The sequence below is a fragment of the Scyliorhinus canicula genome, chromosome 3 (assembly GCF_902713615.1).
Source record: "Scyliorhinus canicula chromosome 3, sScyCan1.1, whole genome shotgun sequence".
Lineage (NCBI taxonomy): Eukaryota > Metazoa > Chordata > Chondrichthyes > Carcharhiniformes > Scyliorhinidae > Scyliorhinus > Scyliorhinus canicula.
In genome coordinates, this window is record NC_052148.1 from 203,056,521 (window position 1) to 203,082,041 (window position 25,521).

General features: G+C 47.2%; 1 protein-coding gene across 2 annotated transcripts in view; it reads left to right on the forward strand.

Moving 5' to 3' along the window:
• tmem131l (transmembrane 131 like) overlaps positions 1–25,521 on the forward strand; it is a 209,914-nt gene that overhangs the window by 32,018 nt on the left and 152,375 nt on the right. The window lies entirely within an intron of this gene.

Below are 25,521 nucleotides of genomic sequence, written 5' to 3' on the forward strand. Positions count from 1 at the left end.
CCACTTTGCCATAAACCCCTCCAGCAGTGCCTTCTCTTCTCCCAGAAACGCCGACACCCCCCCTTCTCCGTTCTCCCTGTCGTCAGTACCTCCTCCAACAGTGTGGAAGCAGGCGTTACCGGAAAGCTCTCTATCTCCTTCTTAACAAAATCTCGGACCCGGATGTATCTAAACATTTCCCCCTGCCCCAACCCATATTTCGCCCCCTAGCTCCTTCAATCCCGCAAACCGGCTCCCTACAAACAAATCCTTTAATGCCCTGACTCCCTACTCCTCCCATCTCCGAAAACTCCCATCCCACTTCCCTGGCTCAGATCTGTGATTCCCCTGAATCGGCATTGCCCTTGACCCCACCCCCAGCCTAAAATGGTGGCGTACCTGCCTCCAGATTTTCACCGTCGCTACTATTACCAGACTCCGAGTATTTCTCCGGGGCCATCAGGTGGCGATGTCGCCAACGCCCTCTGCCCCGACCCCCTATACAGACTCCTCCATTCTAACCCACTGGAATTACCCCCCTCTCCTGAACCCAGCTCGCCACCTTCTCCGCATTCGCCGTCCAGAGATAATATAGTACATTCGGAAGATCCAACCCCCCTGACTGCCGTCCTCTCTGCAACAGCACCTTTCTAAACCTAGCCACCCCATTATAAACGAGGTAATATCTTTTCAACATCAGCAGGCACTGAAAAATACACAAGAGTCGCGGCAACAAGTTCATTTTAATTGCCTGTACCCGACCTGCCAGCGACAGAGGGAGAAGGTCAGATCCGTTTTTGCCCCCCCCCACCAGACTTGTAATGTTATACCTAAGGAGCCCCCCCAAATCCTGTGCCACCTGCACCCCCAGATATTTAAAGTGAGAGAAGTGTTGTATGTATTAAGGGTGCTAATTTTAATGTTTAGATATTTGTATCCAAAGCTGCAGAACCGTTACTTTTTAAATTCCTGTTATGCTGTTTGTGAATTAAATTGCTAATGATTTTCATTCCATCAACTTGAACTGCTTGTTAACTCCAAACTTGAGATGAAGAGTATTCTAATTGACTGTGGGACATCTTCTTGGCTTTCATAGAATCCCTATAGTGCAGAAGGAGGCCATTTGGCCCATCGAATCTGCACCGACTCTATGAAAAGAGCACGCTACTCCCACCCTATCCTGTAACCTCACCTTTTTTTTTTAAATTTAGATTACCCAATTATTTTTTCTATTAAGGGGCAATTTAGCGTGGCCAATCCACCTACTCTGCACATTTTTGGGTTGTGGGGGCGAAACCCACGCAGACACGGGGAGAATGTGCAAACTCCACACGGACAGTGACCCAGAGCCGGGATCGAACCTGGGACCTCAGCGCCGTGAGGCGGTTGTGCTAACCACTAGGCCACCGTGCTGCCCTCCTGTAACCTCACCTAACCTTTAGTCACTAAGGGGCAGTTTTAGCATGACCAATCCACCTAACCTGCACATCTTTGGACTGTGGGAGGAAACTGGAGCACCCGGAGGAAACTCGCTCAGTCACGGGGAACGCGCAGATTTCACACAGGCACTCACCCAAGGTTGGAATTGAACCTGGGTGCTGTGAAGAGGCAGTGCTAACCACTGTGTGACCATGCCACTTCCATGTTTTTATTTGTGATTAATTTGAATTTATAACTCAATCTTTAGGCCTCTGATTGGAATTAAATCAGAATTTCTTCTACTTGCAATCACATACTCTGAGATTAGGCACAGTTTCTAATGAATCCATATTTTCTAATTAAAGTCCAATCTTTAGAAGGTGTAAAAGGATGGAAGAGTAACAAAATATATGCTTGAACATTTCACGCTTATGAGGCATCTATTCTGGTCAGCTGGAACTGCTTTGTAATTGAACAAAAAAAGAAAGAAGTTCATGTTCAGGGTCAGTCAAGCCGATTGAGGACAGCATGAAGGTAGGACTTGACCTGAATTGTAAGCCATGATGTGTGACATTTTCCCAACTAGAATATGATCTCAAAGTTACTTGGTATTAGTGCATTGTTTTTTTTACGATATAGGAAGTATTGAAAGTTAGAACCATAGAATCATAGAATTCCTACAGTGCTGAAGGAGGCCATTTGGCCCATTGAGTCTGCACCAACCTTTTGGAAGAGCACCCTGCCTAGGCCCAATGCCCTGCCCTATTCCTCCAACCCCACCCAAAGGGGAAATTTATCATGGCCAATCCACCTAACCTGCAATTCTTTGGACTGTGGGTAGAAACCTGAGCATTCGGAGGAAATGCATGCAGACACTGGGAGAATGTGTAAACCCAACACAGTCACTGGAGGTGGGAATCGAACTTGGGTGTCTGCCGCTGTGAGGCAGCAATGCTAAACACTGTGCTGCATCCATGGTGTTGTTTTAAAAATAAAACTCTAATTGCGATTTTCTTCAGACAAATGTATTTTCCAAATTAAACTAATTTTAATGACTTGAGCACAAAAATCCAGTGCAGTATTGAGGGAATGTGGTACTTTTGGAGGCGCTGTCTTTCAGATGAGACATTAAACTGAGGCCTGGCTGCCTGTTTGGTTGGACGTAAGAGATCCCATCCCACTATTGTGAAGAAGTGAAGAGGAGTTATCTCTGGTGTCTTGGCTAATACTTATCCCCTGAGCAACATTACAAAACCTATTATCAGGCCATTTCCACTTTGCTGTTCATTGCAGCTTGCTCTATGCAGGCCGGTTGTTATGTTTCCTACATTACAATAGCAAATAACGTTCTTAATTGAGTCTTAAAACACTCTGGATGTCTTGTGGTCATGAAAGGCACTAATGCAAGTCTTTCTTCCCTTGATTTGTCATTGACTTCTCATATCAGTGTTCCAGCAGCTCTCTCCATCAGGAGATTGAAGGAGCATGTAGGAACACATCTGAATTTACATTTTTTTTAATGTTAAGGGGGACACATGATTACACTCGCTGCGTTAGGCTATTCTGTAAGTAGTGTTCAGGTTTGTGAATTAACTGGAAAGTAAGGGATACGGGAACTGCTTTTGAAAGTGAATGATGCCATTGGTACTAAAGAAGGTGTCTAAGGCTGACTGAATTTGTAACCACAGGGCACTAGGTTATCTTGCATTTCTGTAAAACGTACTTTTTCGCTTCATGTCCTGGGAGGTTGGTGGGGTGCTGATTGACAAGTTATCTGAGTGGTAGAGTCGTTGCCATAGTTGTTGGTGACTAACAGTTAACTGCCAAGCATTGTTTCAAATTGAAACCAGACAACATGACTGGGGTCAATGCTTGTCCTGTGGAGTGAACCAGCAAATGGCTATCACCTATTTTGTTTAGCTGGAACAAGTACAATTTGTGCACATGTTCTTTCTGTCTGCAAAGAACAGGACCCTGTATATTAATAGATGTATATTCCAGAATACAAATAATGCCACACTGCAGGCAGTGTTGTCATAATTTTTAGCACACCGAGAATTATTTATCAAATATTGTCCAATTGTGGAATCACATCTAATGTTGGACAGTAGAGTATTGTTGTTTCCCCTGACATTCATATTCTAGTGATTGTCCTGATGTATGCAAGAAGAAACGCTGCAACAAAATATATTCTTTTCTCAATGCTCAAGAGCTCATCAGTCCCAGGACACGATCTAACACAAAAACCCAGAGTCCATTCTGGGTGTGATTAAGCGCCACGAACAACCCCGCTATCGAATGGCATTTTTTTTGTGGCTTCAATGGGAATGCCCCGCCGAGGCCGCACTCCATCACATTTCCTGAGAAACTGCGCCTCAATTTCTTGACCCCCTGATGTGACACTCAAGACACCACAATGCCCAACTCGCCTATTTGGGGGTGCTTGGGTACCCCCACACCCCACTTCATATGGGCAAGGCATACCTGGATTCTACGGCATGGGCAGTTTGGCATTGCCAGCCTGGCACCAGACAATGCCCCTGCCAGCCTGGAAATGCCACCGAGGCACCCCGGTTATGCCAGGCTGGCACCCAGGTAACACTGCCAGGGTGCCGAGTTGATGATGCCAGACTGGCAATGCCAAGATGCCTGTGTGGCATCAGAAATGCCAGGGTGCCATCCTGCTCAGATACGAACCACCCGGGGCCTCTGATCGCCTGGGAGATCCCCCTCCCCCTGAAGTGCGTTCTGCCTCATCGAGGCAGTAGATCCCGGGGGCCAGTTAGATCTGGTGTCGGCGGTTTCTGCAGGCCTGGGTCCCACCCATTTTGGACAGCATCTAGATTGTAACGTCGTGCGAGATCCTGTAAGATCTCGCAAGGCGTAACGACCATCGGGAAACCCGGACGCGGCGTCTCGCCTCTGGCAATGCCATCCAGATTCCGGCACCCCTGTTTTTAAAATCTCACATGATTTTCATTGTTTTTGGTTCCATTTTATTTTTCTCAGGGATGCCTGAAATGGACATCCATGTGTTTACAATGAGAATTTGATGGGAATTGATTGGGTGTATTTGCAATTTTGAATCCATACACAATTTCTATATTCAGTCATGAATACAGTACTCTCTAACTTTAGCCCTGACTGAATCTCACTGGTAAATTCAATACTTCAGCTGGCCCATGATATTGCAAATGTGGTACTTTTCTATTGTAGCTGACTGGCAGTATGCATTTTGATGCAAAAAACCTTCAATTGTTGTCTGGTGATGATGAGTTTCCTTATAGTTTCCCTTCACCTCATTACCTACCAGGCACCCGGTGTGGTATCCTGTTGTGAATTGTAAAGTTGCATAATCTTACATCCGTTTGCCATTACAAGCTAGAAAATAATTTTTGCAATGCTTAACTTGAAGATTTAAGGCAAAATAAAAATAAAAGTGTCAGTGAAGTATCATTACTCAATTTTTGAGTTGCACATTCATACTACTGTTATGTTTTTCAACACAGTTCAATTTTGAAGGTGGGGTGTGGGGGGCACTGTCATGGAAATTTCACTGGGTTACAAATGTCTTTATGTGGCAAATTTGTCTCTTTTTAAAAAAAAAGTGTTTTTATTGGGTTTTCACACTGTCTTTCACAACTCATATGTTACGCTTTGCATAACCGTGCAAGAAAAGAGGAAAACAAACAATCAAGAGATAAAAAGACAGGGAGAAGTCTGTACAGATAATTACATACAATTGGTTTCCCCCCAGTTCTGGCCGTGACCACCCTTTGGTCTGCATACCTGTGTTGCAATTCCCAGTTTGACCCGGACGCATATTTACAGGTTACTATATGCAGTCTTGGCCCCTTTTACCTCTTGTTTTCCTTGCATGCCCTTTTCCCTCTTTTCTCCACCCCCCCCCCCCCCCTTTCCTTTTCATCTTTATCTCATGACTTGCTTGTGTCTCTCCCAACCCATCCCTCACTCTGTTGGTTGCTGGCTACAAAGATCTTGGAACAAGTTGGTGAATGGCTTCCATGTCCTGTGGAAGCCCTCTGCCTATTTGAAACTAGCTATAAAATTATACATCGGATCTACTTTAGGTAGATTCCCCACTTCTGTTCATGTGTATTTGTTTTGAGCTCCCAGAGTACTCTTTATGCAATGCCCCAGGGAGTTGCTTCAGGGTTTTTTTTCTTCAAACTGTACTCATTTGGAGTTGAAATGATCTTGGGCAGTAGCAAAAAGTGGGTAAGAACATATCTGTAGTTGACTTTGTGTTATAAATAGTGAAAAAGAAAATTGTTGGATTTTGAATTATCGCTCAAGATGAATACACCCCTCCATGATGTTTAAATATTAAACAATTGTTTCTCATGGTAAAACTAACTCTTTAAAAATGTTAGCAAAAAGCTACAAGAGGAAGATAGGTGGTTGAAAAAAGAAAACTTTACTCATTTCCTTTGTAATTTTAAACAAACTTCTGGTATTGAGGGGAAGTAAAATTTCATTGCTAAGAATAGGAAAGGGTGAGGGGCGGTAAAGAGTAAAAAGAAATCTCAGCAAGTCGCTCAGTATCCTCCTATCGTGAACACCACCAGTTTCAGCTACTGTAACTTTATGGACAGCAAGTGAATACATCCAACTTGAAACCTGTACACAGGCCAATTCTATCCACATCAATATTTCAGCAAAGAGACAAATTTGCCGCTTCCAGTACAGGGGATGTGCGGAGTGGACTCCTGGAAACTCAAAATTAAGCACCTTTAACCCAAAATAGCACTCTAAACACAGAGGGGAAAAACTCCACCCTTCTCCAACACCACCACAACGAACTAAGCATGCCAGGCAGCACCAACCCGAGGAGCCAAAGAGACGGCAGAGGCAGTAAAGGCCAGGAGAGAAAGACTGAGGCGATACCAAACATGTGGGGTAACAAGGTCCCAGCCACACCCGACCGGAATGGATCGGCAGAACATATGCCAGGCTACATCCCAATAAACAAATGGAGGGAATTCCTAGCACAGGAACTCCCAAAAGCTCAAGGTCGTCGCAGTAGTGGTAGTAGAGGCGCTCGATTGTCAAACAGCAGCGGGACAGTGGTATCACTGCCTCATGCCTCTGTGCAACTGGAGTATTCAGAGCTGATGGTGTTTGTCTGTGCGTTTGCCACGGGAGTGCTGTGTAGTAGTTTCACCCAGGAGATGAACCCTGGTCCGAACCTAAACCTTTCCAGTACCTCTGTGATGTACTTCCATTTGATTATGTTGAAGGCCGTTTCTGCATCCAGGAAGATGATCACTTCCGATGTTCTCTCCCTGGATGGGTCAATCACATTCAGCAAGTGCCTGATGTTCGCTGTCAGCTGCCTGCCCTTGACAAAGCCTGTCTAGTCTTCCATGACTACCTCTGGCATGTATCTCTCCAGCTGCTTATCCAGGGCCTTTGCATCTACGTTGAGAGTAAGATGGACCTGTATTCAGTCAGGTCTTTGTCCTTTTTGGGTATCGGCGATATTAAAAAAAAAAAGGTCCTACAAGGGAAAAGAAAACTACTGATCTATAATGGGCAGCCACAGTGGAAAGAGGGATGGTGAAGGAACCAGGAGCAGGATGAAGGAACCAGGAGCAGAATGGGTGAAGAGAGAGAAGGGTTCCTACATAGGGACATCCTTCTGAGCCCTAATAGCAACCGCTCTACCACCTCTCTCTCGCCTCTCGCCTCTCGCCTCTCGCCTCTCGCCTCTCGCCTCTCGCCTCTCGCCTCTCGCCTCTCGCCTCTCGCCTCTCGCCCTCGCTCTCGCCTCTCGCCCTCGCTCTCGCTCCTGCTCTCGCTCTCGCCCTCTCTCTCTCTCTCCTCTCTCCTCTCTCCTCTCTCCTCTCTCCTCTCTCCTCTCTCCTCTCTCTCTCTCTCTATCCCCCCCCCCCCCAACCAGTGGTAGTAGCAACGCGCCACCCGTGGTACCAAATGAGGCAACATTTTTTTAAAAAATATTTTTTTATTACGGTTTAGCAAAACTTTTCATAATAAATAGTAATAATCTTAACACAGCAAATTAGAGTGAACATTAACATAGTGCAGAAAGAGAATATACAACAGCAATTAACTAGACGTTACCCCACGTGCCTCAATCTTCCCACACCCTCCCAACGGGGCACTCGCCCTCATCCCCATGGATCGCTGATGTTTTAATTTTCCCCGAGATGTCAATGGACGATATTATGCCCCCGGTCAAGCAGGACTCTGTATACCGCGACAAAGTTATTTACCACATATGTAGGCATCCGTTCGTGGTGTTGTCCCTTGCTCATCCCCGGATGGAGTTCGCTGCCGTTGTCGTCTCGTGCACAACTTCTGCTTCTGTGACCCTTCCGTCTTCCCCGTTTTCTCTTGTCCAGTGGATGCCAAGTTTGTTAACATTTCCCTGCCTCCCCCTCCCTGGCTCTCCTCTATTCTTCACTGTCTCTGCCCTCTACCCCCCCCCCCCCCCCCCCCCCCCCCCCCCCGGTCTCTTCTCCCTCTCATGCTTTGGCTACTTTCCCGTTTCTTGGCTACCTGGCTATTCTTCTGCTTGTTTGTTGACCACAAACAGGTCCCGGAATAATTGGTTGAACAATAGGGGGAGGACTCTGGATCAAAGCACTGCACAGGGTGAACTTTACCTCCACACACGCAGGGCTTAACCTAACACAGTTAAGAGGTGGTGCACAGAGCGCACCTAACCAGAACCCGAATGACTAGGTTCTTTCCGGAGGTGGAGGACAAATTTGAACGGAGCCAGGGAGGCCGGGCCAACTACACCCACTTGTTCTGGGCCTGCCCCAGAATTGCGGGTACTGGACGACCTTTTACTTTAGGCAATGTCCAATATTGTCATGCCCAAAAGTGGGAGTATTCGGGCTCTCAGACCAGCCAGAAGTCTTTATGGGGAGGGGGACCAATACCCTAGCCTTTGCCTCTCTGATTGCAACATATAGGCAACATCTGTGATTCTAAACCAGAACCTGTATGAAGTTGGTTACTGGAGAAGAAGTTATGTTGAGCTTTACTGACATGAGACAAGAGCAAAATGTCAGTAGCAAGTGTGTGGTGGTGGGGAGATGGTGTTATAATAAAAGTGTTGCAGTGACCACAGATAATGCTTAACAAATGGATGGTGCTGTTCATGTGCAAAGGAATAATCCCAAAAATGTGCTCACTCTGCTGATATCAAGTTTAAGCTGACATTTCTGGTGAATTGCATTAGAATGCGCCCAAATGTAAAATGGATATAAGCAATCGGGATGCAAGGAGGGCCCTGTACTTCCCACCGTGTTTTGTAACTGACAAAATTAAAAATTCAACCATCCTTCATCGACATATTTACCATCAAGCTATTGAGGACATTTTTCAATTTTAAATCTGCTATACTTGTGCAGTAAAAGTATTCAGAGAACAATAAAAAGTCCAGATTGGAATGAGAATGATGTATTTAGAAAACCCCAAATTGTAGCAAAAAAGATCATTTCCTGTTGCATCTGAAAATATAGTCAGAACTTGAAGAAGGCCTTTGTACAAGTGCAGTTGATGAAATGTTGTGCACCAGGACTCCTAACTTGTAAGGGCCCATTGTTATGAGCCAAGATGGGTGGCATAATGGTTAACATGGCTGTCTCACAGCACCAGGGACTCGGGTTCAATTCCTGCCATGGGTGACTGTCTGCGTGGAGTTTGTACGTTCTTCACGTGTCTGCGTGGGTTTCCTCCGGTTGCTAGAATTTCTTCCCACAATCCAAAGATATGCAGTTAGGTGGATTGGCCATGATAAATTTGCCACTTAAGTGTCCAGGGATATGTAGGTAGGGTTATGGGGATCAGACGGGGGAGTCAACCTAGGTAGGGCACTCTTTTATAGGGTCAGTGCAGGCTCAATGGCCTCCTGCAGTGTAGGGATTCTATGGCTCTATGTGATTGGGCTTAAAGAGTGACAAACAATTATCGAAGAACAAGGAATTTTGGAGTAATGTACTTGCACATCTAACTTGCTCGCATCCAAAATACCGAGATCTTCTCGGTCATGTACTTGATTTATGCCCAGATTAAGTGTGTCTGGGCACAAATACACCAAAAGTTTTAGGTCCTCCTGTAATTCTATGGAAGTACTGATATTGTATTTGCATCGGGGGACAGGTGTCATTAGAGTTTGTGTACTGGCGTTTTCTACAGCCATCTGTTTAATACTTTCCCATTTTGGGAATTTAATTTGTTTGTCTTCAAAATCCTTTTGATTTAGATTTAAATGTATTGTCACATGTACAGAGGTACAGTGAAAAGTCTTGTTCTGTGTACAGTCCAGGCAGAATCTGTACAGATTGTTTACACGGGAAACTGCTGGAACTTGGAGACTTTGCAGCAATGTAATGCCTTATTTACTGTCTTTTTAACAATAAATGAAGACAAATCTTTGGGGAGGGGGAGGAGTCATCTGCACGTTACTTCACGTTACACTCAACTTTGGAGTTGCTTGCAGTAAAATTTGAAGATTGTGTTTTGACATGTTTACTACTAATGCCTGTCAAAAAGTCTCCAATCCTGGTGCAAATTTGACAAAAAACAAATGATAGATCACTGAAATTAGCAAGTTGTTACAAAACCGTGCAACCTCGTATTTCAGGTAGTAGTCATTATACCTTGTTTTGTATGACCATTGGTTATATATTTATACATTTGAATAATAGTTTCCAGTTGATCAAAAATTGAACTGGAACCCACATAAATGTTGCAGGAGCAGGTCTGAGGCTGGGAATTCTGAATGGGGTAACTGGCCTGCTGAATCCCCAAAATCTGTTCATCATCTTCATGGCACAAGTCAGGAATGTGATGGAAAACTCCACATGCCTGGATGAGTGCAACTCCAACAAAACTCTGAGCTTAACACTAACCGGGACAGAACACAAAGCTTGATCAGCAGTGTATCTACCATCACTCCCACCACCACCAACGCACAGTGGCAGCTGTGTGTATCATATACCAGATGCACTGTGGCAACTCACCAGTGCACCCTCAACAGCATCTTCCAATGTGTACCTCGATCTCTTAGAAGGTCAGGAGCAGCAGAAATGTGGAAATGCCACTACCAAGTTCCCCTCCAACACACAGCATCTTGACTTGGAACTACATCACTATTTCTTTACTGTCACTCGATCAAACTCCTGAACTCCACCCTCGCAGCACTGTACATGTACCTGCACCAGACTGCTACTTTCCCAAGTGCAATCTGATGGGCTCAAATGTTGGCCGTGCCAATGACGCCCACTTCCCATGAAAGAATTATAACAAAAAATAAAATACCATGTACAATTAAGAGTTCTCAAAATTGTGCACTGTTGACTTATTGTGCTTTCCATTTATACCTTCTCTAGTGCTATCTTTTTGGGTTTTTTTGCTTGTCCCATTACCCTCTCCTTTTGCCTTGTGCCAACAGCCCTTTTGTCATTTAATCTCCTGCCCTTAATAATCTTTCCTCTTATTCTATCCCTGCTTTGATATTTTCTCAAACGTGTTGCAACCAAAATGTTTTCAATTTCAGACAAAAAGTCATCAATCTTAAACGTTGGACGCCATTTAACCAGAAACAAATCTGTGTCTGGGTTTATGTGCATTGTGCATTTAGTGGGGTGTTTCACAGCTACTACAATGCAGAAACACCCTGCCATTCAACGCCTTTGCCGTTTTGTTTTTGGCCTCGGCAGTTTCTCTCTGCTGAGGCCGCACTTAGTCATTTGTTGCTGGTGATCCCAGCAGATCAAGGCACTATTTTATCTGACTGCCCCGATCTTTTCCCCCCACCCTTTCAGCACCCCCTATCAACCTGGTAAGGCCCCTCCCAATTGGGCCCGAACCTCTGCATTACCAGGGTGCCTGGATGGCAATGCCAAGGTGAGAGAGGACATGCCAGGGGACACTCTGCCTCGGCCGCACCCCCCCCCCCCCCCCCCCCCCCCCCCCCCCTTGCCACCTCCTTGAAAAATACCTGCACTGATCCCCTTAGGGCAAATTTCACCTTCTCTAGCTTGAGAAACACTGCCATGCCTTGACCCAGGCCTCCACGCTTGGGGCCCTCACGTCCTTCCACTGAAGAGGAATCCTCCGCCGGGCTACCAGGGCCGCAAAGGCCAGAACACCGGCCTCTTTCGCCTCCTGCACTCCCGGTCCTCCCCAACCCCAAATACTGCGAGCCCCCAGCCCAGATTGACCCTGGATCCAACCACCCTCGACAACGTCCCTGCCACGCCCTTCCAAAATTCCCCCAATGATGGACATGCCCAGAACATATGGGCATGATTTGCTGGGCTCCTAGAGCACCTAATACACCTGTCCTCACTCCCAAAGAACCGGCTAATCCTTGTCCCAGTCATGTGAGCCCTGTGCAGCACCTTAAACTGTATGAGGCCAAGCCTCGCACAAGAAGAGGAGGAGTTCACCCTCCCCAGGGCGTCCGCCCACGTCCCCTCCTCAATCTCCTCACCCAGCTCCTCCTCCCATTTACCCTTCAACTCCTCAACTGAGGCCTCGTCCATCTCTTGCATCGCTTGGTACGCCGCTGAGAACCTCCCCTCCCCAACCCACACCCCCGAGAGCACCCTGTCCTGGACACCACGCGGCGGCAGCAGAGGGAACCCCGCCACCTGCCGCCTGACAAACGCCCTCACCTGCATGTACCGGAAGGCGTTCCCCGGGGGAGCCCGAACCTCCTCTCCAGCTCACCCAGGCTCGCAAATTTCCCATCTATAAACAGGTCCCCCAACCTCCTGATACCTGTCCTGTGCTAACTCAGGAACCCACCATCAATTCTCCCCAGAACAAACCGGTGGTTCCCCCGTATCGGAGATCCCATCAAGGCCCCCACCTCCCCCCTGTGCCGCCTCCATTGCCCCCAAATTTTGAGGGTAGCCACCACCACCGGGCTCGTGGTATACCTCGTTGGAGGGAACGGCAGCGGCGCCATCACCAGCGCCTCCAGGCTCGTGCCCACACAGGACGCCATCTCCACCCTCTTCCATGCTGCCCCATCCTCCTCCATCACCCACTTACGCACCATCGCTGCATTGGCAGCCCAATAGTACCCACAGCGGTTGGGCAGCGCCAGCCCCCACCATCCCTGCCCCGCTCCAAGAACACCCTCCTCACCCTCGGGGTCCCATGTGCCCACACAAACCCCATAATGCTCCTGTTAACCTGTCTGAAAAAGGCCTTCGGGATAAGGATGGGGAGGCACTGAAACAGAAACAGAAATCTCAGAAGCACTGTCATCTTGACTGACTGCACCCTACCCGCCAGAGACAGCGGCCACATGTCCCACCTCTTAAACACCTCCTCCATTTGCTCCACCAGCCTTGTAAGGTTAAGCTTATGCAGGGCCCCCCAGCTCCTGGCCACCTGCACCCCCAAGTACCTAAATCTCCTCTCCGCCCTTTTCAATGGGAGCCTACCAATCCCCCCCTGCTGGTCTGCCGGGTGTACCACAAACAGCTCGCTCTGCCCAAAGTTGAGCTTGTACCCCGAAAAGTCCCCAAATTCCCGGAGAATCCTCATCACCTCCGGCATTTCCCCCACCGGGTCCGCCACATACAACAATAGGTTATCCGCCTAGAGTGACACTTGATGCTCCTCCCCACCCCGCACCAGCCCCCTCCAGTTCCTCGACTCCCTCAGCGCCATAGCCAGGGGTTCAATTGCCAGCGCAAAAAGTAGGGGGGACAAGGGACACCACTGCCTCGTCCCTCGGTGTAACCGAAAATACTCCGACCTCCTCCTATTCGTGGCCACGCTCGCCATCGGGGCCTCATATAACAGCCTCACCCAACTGAAAAACCCTTCCCCAAACCCAAACCTTTCCAGCAGCTCCCACAAGTACCCCACTCAACCCTATCAAAGGCCTTCTCCGCATCCAGTGCCACCACTATCTCCGCCTCCCCTTCTACCGCCGGCATCATTATAACATTCAAGAGCCTCCGTATGTTAGTGTTCAGCTGCCTCCCCTCAGAACCCCGTGTGATCCTCGTGGATAACCTGCGGCACACAGTCCTCTATCCTCGTGGCTAAGATCTTTGCCAAAGGTTTGTCGTCCACATTCAAGGAGTGAGATTGCCTGTAGGACCCACACTGCTGGGGTCCTTGTCCCGCTTAAGAAATCAGGGAGATCAGCGCCCGAGACATCATCGGGGGCAAAGCCCTCCCCTCCCTTGCCTCGTTAAAGGTCCTAACCAACAGGGGCCCAACAGTCTGCATAACATCTTAGAAATTCCACAAACCGGAGAACCATCCGGCCTAGGCGCCTTCCCGACTGCATGTTCCCTATCCTTTAACCAGCTCCTCCAGCTCAACTGGCGCCTCAGCCCCTCCACCTGTCCCTCCTCCCATCCTCTGGAATCTCAGCCTATCCAAAGAGCGCCCATCCACCCCCCCTCCACAGGGGGTTCGGCACGATACAGTTCTCGTCGAAGTCCCTGAAGACCCAATTGATGTCTACCCCCCCTTCGCACCACATTTCCTCCCGATCCTTAACTCCACCAATCGCCCTAGCCGCAGCCCGCTTACGGAGCTTGTGTGCCAGCATCCTACTCGCCTTCTCCCCATATTCATACACGCACCCTGTGCCTTCCTCCACTGAGCTTCCACCTCTCTGGTGGTCAACAAGTCAAACTCAGCCTGAAGGCGTGCGCCGCTCCCGCAACAATCACCTCCTCCGGGGCCTCTGCATATCTCCTGTCCACCTCACCATCTCCCCCACCAATCTCTCCCTCTCTCTCCCGCTCCTTCTCCTCCCGGTACGTTCGAATGGGCGATCAACTCCCCCCGAACCACCGCCTTCAGCGCCTCCCAGACCGTCCCCACTCAGACCTCCCCATTGTTGTTGGCCTCCAGATACTTCTCGATACATCCTCGGACCCGCCCGCCCACCTCCTCGTCCGCCAGCAGCCCACCTCCAAGTGCCAAAGCGGGCGCTGGTCCCTCTCCTCCCCCAGCCTCAGGTCCACCCAGTGCGGGGCGTGGTCAGAAATGGCTATCGCCGAATATTCAGCATCTTCCACCCTCGCATCAGCGCCTACTCAGAACGAAAAAAATCAATCGGGGAGTAAGCCTTATGCACATGGGAGAAGTATGAAAAATTCCCTGGCCCTCGGCCTCGCAAACCTCCATGGATCCACCCCTCCCATCTGGTCCATAAACCCCCCTCAACACCTTAGCCGTCGCAGGCCTCCTACCCGTCCTGGAACTTGGACCGGTCCAGTGGCGGATCCAGCACCGTGTTGAAATACCCCCCCCCCCCCCCCGTTATCAGACCTCCCACCTCCATATCTGGAATCCCGGCCAACATGCATGAAACCTGCATCGTCCCAATTCGGGGCGTATACATTGACCAGCACCACCCGCTCCCCTTGCAGCTTGCCACTTACCATCAAATACCTCCCGCCACTGTCTGCCACCACATTCGACGCCTCGAACTACACCCTCTTCCCCACCAGGATCGCCACCCCCGATTTTTTTGCATCCAGCCCTGAATGAAACACCTGGCCTACCCATCCCTTCCTCAATCGAACCTGATCCGCTACCTTCAGGTGTGTCTCCTGAAGCATAGCCACATCCGCCTTCAGCCCCCTCAGGTGTGCGAACACCCGGGCTCGTTTAACCGGCCCATTCAGTCCTCTCACATTCCAGGTGATCAGCCGGATCAGGGGACCACCTACCCCCCTTCCCCGTCGACTAGCCATCACCCTTCCGTAATCCGCCACGTGCCCGCACCCCCCACTCAGCCCGTTCCCCACAGCGGCAAATCCCCATCCCGACCCCCTCTACCTGCTCCAGCTCCTTCGCTGCTTCAGCAGCAACCCGGTACCCCCCCCCCCTTTTCCCTACTCCCCAAAGCTAGGGCCCCCCCTAGCTGCGTAACCCCTTCTATTGTACTTCCGTAAGCCAGCCGACTCCTGCTGCTCCCGCTACCCCAAAGACCCTCCCCATTGCAACACAACCCCCCCCCCCCCCCAAAGTGACTGTCCCGCCCACTACTCCTCTAGCGCGGGAGAAAAAAGCCCGCACTTCCCTACCAACCCCCCCCCACCCCCCCCGACCCAAAACACGGGGAAAGGCGGGCACATGACCCAACAGGACAGCGAACCCCTCCCAACCGGTGAAGGAAAATAAAAATCCAAACGAAACAAACGATCAAGTAAACAGATAACAGTCCCAAAAAGCAAATAAAAAGGCAAAAAACCAACATCATCCAACAGAACCGATAAAAGAAAGATTCCAAGGAGGACAAAACCTCCGGGCTGTGTACAACGTTCCCCAGCCCCCAGTCCTCAGTTCAAGTCCAGCTTCTCTGCCTGGACAAAAGACCAGGCCTCCTCCGGGGAGTAAAAATATAGCTGCCGGTCTTGATAAGTCACACCCACAGGCGTGCCGGCTGTAGCAGGCCAACTTGACCCCTTTCTTGTGGAGCACTGCCTTCGCCCCGTTAAAACCAGCCATTCTCATTCGCCACCTCCGCACTCCAGTCCTGGTAGATCCTGATCACCGTATTCTCCCACTTGCTACTCTTCTCCTTCTTTGCCCAACGCAGCACACACTCGCGGTCGATGAAGCAGTGAAAACGGACCAGCACCGCCCGAGGCGGCTCATTTGGCCTGGGTTTCCTCAGCATCATCCGAAGGGCATCCTCCAGCTCTAAGGGTCCCTGGAACGACCTCGCACCCATTAGCGTGTTCAGCATCATAGCCACATAGGCCCCCCAAATCCGAACCTTCCAGCCCCTCTGGGAGGCCCAGAATCCGCAGGTTCTTCCGACGGGTCCGGTTCTCCATCTCCTCCAGCCTCGCTGACCACTTCTTATGGAGCGCCTCGTGCGACTCCACCTTCACTGCCAGGCCCAGAAGTTCATCCTCGCTCTCCGAGGCCTTTTCTGGGAGACTTTTTGCCTCTGAGGAAGGGGAGTTCACAACCCCAATTGCTGACCTACAGTTTGGGTTCCTTCATTTTGTGCTGATTTTATCCCATTTAATTTTGGGGCAATGGAAGTCTTCTGTTATTATCCTATTATTTCTGCATTTTTCAGCAACATAACTAACAGATTTGCTCTTCTACATCCCTCTAACTTTTCACTAGTCTGTTGTATACTTCCAACAGCATGATTGTATATTTTCAATTCTTCAGCTCAACCTGCATTTGGTAATCCTTCCAGAATATCATCCCTTCTCAGCTGTGATTTTTTTTTTTCATGAACTAATAATGTGACATCTGCTCTCTTTTTTTTAAACCCCTCTCCATCCAGTCAGGAAACCCTGTAACCAGGAATGTTGAGCTGCCATTCTTGCCCTTTAAACCGTTCTTTAGTGATAACTGTGAAATTGTAATGATTAATGGCAGAACCAACAAATTTTTGTTGGTGATGGCGGAAGAACGAGAACCTTGTAAGCGAAAGATCCTTTGGAAAGAGGACTTGCATTTCCTTTAAGCACACATGAAGAAGGTAACGGGAAACCACCTCATGTATTTGTTTCCGAGTCACCTTACTCATCCCCCTTCATTGCAATTGGAACTGACAGGCTCTGATGACAGCTAAGAGGAAAGTGCAGGACCAGTGTCATAGGGAAATCAACAAAGGACCCCGTAGCCAGATCACTACCATGATATACTTCCCAAGAATTGAAATGCATTTCTCCCACACCAGTCTTTCATCTCTCTAATCCTGCCCTACAACCAGTTTGCTTGTGATTTAGTGTGTGCATTTTAATTTGGCCCCTGGCTGCCTCATAATCCCTAACTGTGCAGCTTTTACTTTCATCATACAAGCTGCAAGAACTTTGACCTGAACGCACAATTGCAAAGGGTGGAGACTCCTCCACTTCTACCCTCTGGGGTCCCAATACCTGCCTCACTCTCAGTCACATTCTTCTGTCTTTGACTACTGACCAAATCATTAGAGTTGTGACTGCCTCCAGGAACCAATTATCCAGGTAACTTTCTCCCTCCAAGATGCAGTGTGATGTCTGCTGCTCAGTCTCCAGCTCAGTGACTGAGCCAAAGCTACTCGAGCCACAGACACTTACTGCAGACATGCTTACTCTGACTCACGCTGGTGTCCATGAGTGCCCTTATCCTAGACACAGCACATCACCTGCCTTACCATCTTTATTATGTGTTATTTAATTTATTAGTTTTTATAAGTTACAATTAAGAAACCCTACTACTCCCAATTATTTTGTTGTTACTAATAAAGTTTACCAATGTAATAAACCATGCAATTTTTAAAAGATTACACTAGTTTGAAGATAAATTAGCGAAATACTTATCACCAACAAGTGTTTCTCCATAATGTCACTCTTTGATATTTTGTTTTTTAAAATATGCCTGTGAAGCACCGAGGGACATTTTATTATGTCAAAGGCCCGATATGAATTGGTTGATGGCTAATTTAGTTCCAAAACCACTTGATTACCTCTCATGTTGTCAGACCAAATTTCAGTTCAGGCAACTGCCTTGTTAATAATTCCATAAATCATTGTTCACTTGCATTATGTTCTGATTTCTGGATACACCCAACTTGGAATGTAGGAAACTTTTGTGTACAAATGTGATAATCCTTTGGTCAAACAATGGGGGAGGCAATGATATTGTCACTAGTAATCCAGAGACCCAGGGTAATGGGAGCCCAGTTCGAATCCTACCACGGTGGATGGTGGAATTTGAATTCAATTAGAAAAGGGAATTGAAAGTCTAATGATCATTGTCGATTATCGTAAAAACCTTCCTTTAGGGGTGGAAATCTGCCATCTGTACCTGGTCTGGCCTACATGTGATCCACACCAATGTGGCTGGTTCTCAAATGCCCAGTGGTGGACAATAAACACTGGCCCAGCCAGCAATGCTCACATGCCATGAATGATGATAAATATTCCCAGAACCTTATCCTGGAGCAATCAAATTGCAACGATAATCAGCCTAACCGCTGATTTCTCCGCCCTCATAAACAAAAATATATTTTTAAATACCGCATTGTGTACAATAAAGCTGCTTGTGTGATTGTGTAGTATAATGCTAGAATTCTGATATGTTGGCCAACTTCCATTGTACATATTGTGTATTTTATTGAGCTGTCTCAGTGCTTGGCAGCCAAAGCTTAAACAACTAGTTAATTATTTACAAACATGAAAGAATACTTGTTGAAGTTAATATGAATTTTATTTGACAATCCAAGCCGTCTTGGTGTTAGCAAAATTTTTAGGTTTAAATTCTATTCATAAATCATTGATAACTTGTTTAGTAACATGTCTCTAGTTTCTCTCCTTTTGCATCATTTATGCCCAGTCATCAGTGCAGGAATCGGGGGCAGCACGGTGGCACAGTGGTTAGCCCTGCTGCCTCACGGCCCTGAGACTCCCAGGTTTCGATCTCTGCTCTCGGAGTTTGCACCATTCTCCCCGTGTTTGCGTCGTTTTCAACCCCACAACCCAAAGATGTTGCAGGGTAGGTGGATTGGCCATGGTAAGTTGGACTCTTAATTTCAAAAAATTGGGTACTGCTAAATTTTTTTAAAAAATCAGTGCAGGAAAAGGAGGTGTGCTTGTTTTCAGCATAATTTCTGCCATTCAGTTGTTGGCTGCTTCACAGAAGGGTTGTGGGAATGAGAAGCAATCTCTTTCAGTTTCCTTCCTAAAGGATATTTCATCATAATGTCAGAAAGCGGGATGTTGCTGATGACTGCACCATGTTCAGCACCATTCGCCCCATCCTCAAAATAATGAATTAGTCCATGACCAATGCAGCAAAAAACTGGACAATATCCAGGCTTGGGTTGAAAAGTGGCAAGTAACATTCATGCCACACAAGTGCAGCAGCCTTGTAACCATCTCCACAAGAGGACGAACCATTTCCCCTTGACATTCAATGGCATTACCATCGCTGAATCCCGCACTATCTACAGTCTAGGGCTTACCATTGACCAGAAGCTGAACTGGGCTAGCCATATAAATTCCGTGGCTATAAATGGCAGGTCAGAGGGGCAGCATGATAGCACAGTGGTTAGCACTGTTGCTTTGCTGTACCAGGGCTCCCCGGTTCGATTCCTGGCTTGGGTCATTCTCTGTGCGGAGTCTGCATGTTCTCCCCTTGTCTGCGTGTGTTTCCTCCGGGTGCTCTGATTTCCTCCCACAAGTCCCGAAAGATGTGCTGTTAGGTGAATTGGACATTTGAATTCTCCCTCTGTGTACCCGAACAGGCGCTGGAGTGCGTCGACAAGAGACTTTCACAAGTAAAAAGCCTATTTGTGACAATAATAAAGATTATTATTATCTCCTGATTCGCCAAAGCCCATCCACCAACTACAAGACACAAGTCAGGAGTATAATGGAACACTCCACTTGCCTGGATGAGTGTAGCTCCAACATGCCGTTTGACGGCTCTGGAGCTGCGGATGGACTCACTTTGGAGCATCCGCGATGCTGAGGAGGTCGTGGATAGCACGTTTAGCGAGTTGGTCACACCGCAGGTGAAGGTTACTGAGGGAGATAGAAAATGGGTGACCAAAAGAAAGAGCAAGAGTAGGAAGGCAGTGCAGGTGTCCCCTCCGGTCATCTCCCTGCAAAACAGATATACCGCTTTGGATACTGTTGAGGGAGATGGCTCACCAGGGGAAGGCAGCAGCAGCCAGGTTCATGGCACCGTGGCTGTCTCTGCTGCACAGCAGGGCAGGAAGAAAAATGGCAGGGCTATAGTGATAGGGGACTCGATCGTAAGGGGAATAGACAGGCGGTTCTGTGGACGCAATCGAGACTCCAGGATGGTATGTTGCCTCCCTGGTGCAAGGGTCAAGGATGTCTCGGAGCGGCTGCAGGACATTCTGGGGGGGGGAGGGTGAACAGCCAGCTGTCGTGGTGCACATAGGCACCAACGATATAGGTAAAAAACGGGATGAGGTCCTACAAGCGGAATTCAGGAGTTAGGAGTTAAACTAAAAAGTAGGACCTCAAAGGTAGTAATCTCAGGATTGCTACCAGTGCCACGAGCTAGTCAGAGTAGGAATGTCAGGATAGATAGGATGAATGCGTGGCTCGAGAGATGGTGCAAGAGGGAGGGATTCAAATTCCTGGGCATTGGGACCGGTTCTGGGGGAGGTGGGACCAGTACAAACCGGACGGTCTGCACTTGGGCAGGACTGGAACCGATGTCCTAGGGGGGGTGTTTTCTAGAGCTGTTAGGGAGGGTTTAAACTAATGTGGCAGGGGGATGGGAACCAATGCTGGAAGTTGGAAGGTAGTAAAACAGGGACAGAAACAAAAGGAAGTAAGGGGAAAAGTGCAAGGCAGAGAAGACATAGTCAGAAATCCATAAGGGCGACAGTACAAGGTACAGTGACTGAGGGGAGCACAGTGAATAGGCCCAGTAATAACAAAAGGAATAAAACTGGAGATGTTAAGATTCAAACAGAGGTAAAAAAAACCAACATAAGTGTACTTTACCTGAATGCTCGTAGTATTATTCGGAATAAAGTAAATGAGTTGGTGGCACAAATCATCGTGAAGGACTATGATTTAGTGGCCATTACTGAAACATGGTTAAAGGATGGTCACGACTGGGAGTTAAATATCCGAGGGTATCAAACTATTCGGAAGGACAGAGTGGATGGTAAGGGAGGTGGTGTTGCTCTGTTATTTAAGGATGACATCCGGGCAATAGTAAGGGATGACATCGGTGCTATGGAGGATAAGGTTGAATCCATTTGGGTGGAAATCAGGAATAGTAAGGCGAAAAAGTCACTGATAGGAGTAGTCTATCGGCCACCAAATAGTAACGAGATGGTGGGGCAGGCAATAAACAAAGAAATAACTGATGCATGTAGAAATGGTACAGCAGTTATCATGGGGGATTTTATCTACATGTCGATTGGTTTAACCAGGTCGGTCAAGGCAACCGTGAGGAGGAGTTTATAGAATGTATCCGCGATAGTTTCCTAGAACAGTATGTAATGGAACCTACGAGGGAACAAGCGGTCCTAGATCTGTCCTGTGTAATGAGACAGGATTGATTCATGATCTCATAGTTATGGGATCCTCTCGGAAGAGCGTCACAATATGGTGGAATTAAATACAGATGGAGGTGAGAAAGTAAAATCAAATACTAGTGTTTTGTGTTTAAACAAAGGAGATTACAAGGGGATGAGAGAAGAAACTAGCTAAGGTAGGACTGGGAGCTAAGACTTATGGTGGAACATTGAGGAACAGTGGAGAACTTCCAGCGATTTTTCACAGTGCTCAGCAAAGGTTTATACCAACAAAAGGAAGGCGGAAGAAAGAGGGAAAATCGACCGTGGATATCTAAGGAAATAAAGGGAGAGTATCAAATTGAAGGAAAAAGCATATAAAGTGGCAAGATTGCTGGGAGATTAGAGGACTGGGAAATCTTTAGGGGGCAACAGAAAGCTACTAAAAAAGCTATAAAGAAGAGTAAGATAGAGTATGAGAGTAAAACTTGCTCAGAATATAAAAACAGACAGTAAAAGTTTTTACAAATATATAAGACAAAAAAGAGTGGCTAAGGTAAATATTGGTCCTTTAGAGGATGAGAAGGGAGTTTTAATAATGGGAATGAGGAAATGGCTGAGGAACTGAACAGGTTTTTTGGGTCGGTCTTCACAGTGGAAGACACAAATAACATGCCAGCGACTGATAGAAATGAGGCTATGACCGGTGAGGACCTTGAGACGATTGTTATCACTAAGGAGGGAGTGATGGGCAAGCTAATGGGGCTAAAGGTAGACAAGTCTCCTGGCCCTGATGGAATGCATCCCAGAGTGCTAAAAGAGATGGCTAGGGAATTGCAGATGCACTAGTGATAATTTACCGAAATTCACTAGACTCTGGGGTGTCGCGGGTGGATTGGAAATTAGCAAACGTGACGCCACTGTTTAAAAAAGGAGGTAGGCAGAAAGCAGGAAATTATAGGCCAGTGAGTTTAACTTCGGTAATAGGGAAGATGCTGGAATCTATCATCAAGGAAGAAATTGCGAGGCATCTGGATAGAAATTGTCCCCATTGGGCAGACGCAGCATGGGTTCGTAAAAGGCAGGTCGTGCCTAACTAATTTAGTGGAATTTTTTGAGGACATTACCAGTGCAGTAGATAACGGGGAGCCGATGGATGTGGTATATCTGGATTTCCAGAAAGCCTTTGACAAGGTGCCACACAAAAAGGTTGCTGCATAAGATAAAGATGCATGGCATTAAGGGTAAAGTAGTAGCATGGATAGAGGATTGGTTAATTAATAGAAAGCAAAGAGTTGGGATAAATGGGTGTTTCTCTGGTTGGCAATCAGTAGCTAGTGGTGTCCCTCAGGGATCCGTGTTGGGCCCACAATTGTTCACAATTTACATTGATGATTTGGAGTTGGGGACCAAGGGCAATGTGTCCAAGTTTGCAGATGACACTAAGATGAGTGGTAAAGCGAAAAGTGCAGAGGATACTGGAAGTCTGCAGAGGGATTTGGATAGGTTAAGTGAATGGGTTCGGGTCTGGCAGATGGAATACAATGTTGACAAATGTGAGGTTATTCATTTTGGTAGGAATAACAGCAAACGGGATTATTATTTAAACGATAAAATATTAAAGCATGCCGCTGTTCAGAGAGACTTGGGTGTGCTAGTGCATGAGTCACAGAAGGTTGGTTTACAAGTGCAACAGGTGATTAAGAAGGCAAATGGAATTTTGTCCTCATTGCTAGAGGGATGGAGTTTAAGACTAGGGAGGTTATGTTGCAATTGTATAAGGTGTTAGTGCGGCCACACCTGGAGTATTGTGTTCAGTTTTGGTCTCCTTACTTGAGAAAGGACGTACTGGCGCTGGAGGGTGTGCAGAGGAGATTCACTAGGTTAATCCCAGAGCTGAAGGGGTTGGATTATGAGGAGAGGTTGAGTAGACTGGGACTGTACTCATTGGAATTTAGAAGGATGAGGGGGGATCTTATAGAAACATTTAAAATTATGAAGGGAATAGATAGGATAGATGCGGGCAGGTTGTTTCCACTGGCGGGTGACAGCAGAACTAGGGGGCATAGCCTCAAAATAAGGGGAAGTAGATTTAGAACTGAGTTTAGGAGGAACTTCTTCACCCAAAGGGTTGTGAATCTATGGAATTCCTTGCCCAGTGAAGCAGTTGAGGCTCCTTCATTACATGTTTTTAAGGTAAAGATAGATAGTTTTTTGAAGAATAAAGGGATTAAGGGTTATGGTGTTCGGGCCGGAAGTGGAGCTGAGTCCACAAAAGATCAGCCATGATCTAATTGAATGGCGGAGCAGGCTCGAGGGGCCAGATGGCCTACTCCTGCTCCTAGTTCTTATGTTCTTATGCCATGCAGGACAAAGCAGTCTGCTTGATTGGCATTCCTTCCACCACTGACAAACCATAGCAACAGTGTAACCCAAATACAACATACCCTGGAGGAACTTGTCACTGCTTCTTAAGCATCACCTTCCAACCCATGACCGCATAGCCATCTCGAAGGGCAAGGGCAGTAAGCACATGGAAACATCCCCACCTGGAAGTTCCCATCAAAGCCATTCACCATCCTGACTTGGAAATATATCTCCATTCCTTCACTGTTGCTAAATCCTGAAACTCTCCCTAACAACACTGTGGATGTATCTCCACCACATGGACTGCAGTGTTTCAAGATGGCAGCAGCTCACCACCACCTTTTTGAGGGAAATTAGCGATGGACAATTAATGTTGGCCTAGCCAGCAATGCCCGCATTCCATAAAAAAATCAATAAAAAAATTCTGCAGCAAAGTATAGTGATTCAATCTCAACATGATCTGCTCCCTCAACCCCCCATACAGTTTCTTTTCATCAGATGTTTTGACAGGCATTCAATACAATTACTTTTGCACTTCTATGTACAAATAACCAGCAAGGTTGTAGAGCACAAGATGCATGTAATTTGTTTTTAAATAAAGAAAAGTGCAAGGTGAGTTGTTTAGACTGGTTTATATTTGATAAGCAATGGTTCAACATTTATTTGGATACTTTTCTAATATTAAAAAGTATGTTCATTGATATTTTCCATACTAACTGTCAATAAAACACAAGAATGCAAATATTACAAACAAAGAAAAAGTAACCGACTTAAACACTATACACCTGAAACCCCGAACAGCTGATAGTGTCTAGATCTTTGAAAAAGGAAATTAAATGTTGCCATCTCCTGCAGAATCTCTCCACTGAACCCCTGATGGTGAATTTAATTTTCTCAAGTGCAAGAAGGACATTAAGTCCCCTCACCAGCCAGAGGCACTGGGTGGAATAGGAGGCCTCCAACCAAACAGTATCTGCATCCAGGCTATTAGTGAGGCAAAGGTGACAACGTCTGCCTTTACCCCCGGAATGAACTGCCGGTGAATCCGAAACCTCAAATATGGCTACCAGCGGACATGGGAGTAATTCCAAAAGGAGTACCCCTTCATGGTGCTGAAAAAGCTGGCAGGTCTTGGGGCAGGATCAAAACATGTGTATGAGCAGCTGGGCAAACGCGTCTGTTCTCAATGTTTTGGAAAACCCCACTTATCTGTGCCTTGGTCAGTTCTGTCCTTCGTAGCACCTTCAACTTTCAGCTGAATTATGTTCAGCCGGGCACATGAGGACATTGAGTTGACCCTGTAAAGGGCCTTTCTCCAAGCCTCACTAGTGAATATAGGGCCCAGTTCACACTCCCATTTCATCATCGCCCTGTTTAGAATTGAGGGATCAGACAAGAGAATGTGACCATGTAGGCCTGAGATAAATCCCCTACCAAGCTCAGCCGAGCTTAGAGTCCACTTCAGCAAGGAAGGTGGAGCCAGAGGAAAAGAAGGGAAAGCGAGAGAAATCATGAACTTGAAAATAACAAAAAAGATTAGAGAAGCTCAAATTTGTCCACTAACTCCCCCAAACTGGCAAACCTCCCCTCCACGAATAGGCCACCAAAACACTACAGTCCCATCAACCTTCAAGAGTTAAAAGTCCAGCCCAGAAGTCAAGAAAAGGTGATTACCACAGATAGGAGCCAGTGAAGACTGGGAGAGGAGTTTAAACTGTTATCAAAACTGTTCCCAGATTCTAAGAGAGGAG